Source organism: Gavialis gangeticus, unplaced genomic scaffold, assembly GCF_001723915.1.
Source record: "Gavialis gangeticus isolate Ggan-Ray unplaced genomic scaffold, GavGan_comp1, whole genome shotgun sequence".
Classification (NCBI taxonomy): domain Eukaryota; kingdom Metazoa; phylum Chordata; order Crocodylia; family Gavialidae; genus Gavialis; species Gavialis gangeticus.
The window spans coordinates 73,036,802-73,037,228 of record NW_017729025.1 but is presented as its reverse complement, the minus strand read 5'-3'; positions in this window follow the sequence as shown (position 1 = coordinate 73,037,228).

Sequence of the window (427 nt, the reverse complement as noted above, 5' to 3'; positions counted from 1 at the left end):
GGCGAGCGGGGCCAGCCCCAGACACAGGATAAAGCCCGGAATAGCCGGGCTTCCCGTGCGGGCCTTCCGCATCCTGTCCCCTCGTGTCGCAGCCAAGCATCTGCCCCCCCTCCGCTCCGCAGCCGGCCCCCCGCGAAGCAGCTGCGTTTTGACCCTGCCCCGGAGAGCGATGCTTTTAGCGAGGGGCTAGGTGGGCGGGAGAAGGACTATCCCCTCCAAGAGACTGGCGGGGAAGAGGCAGGTGGTGGCCCTGAGGGTCGAGGCTGGGTTTCTTTTATTGGACTGGCTCTGTCAGCGACCAGAGGCCTGGCCAAAAACATGTGGCGTTCAGAAAGCTGTCTGAGACCCTCCATCTCAGCTCCATCGCTGCTCCCATAAAAGATGCCGACTCCCCCCACCGCCCCCAAAGCCTGCCCTCCCACATATA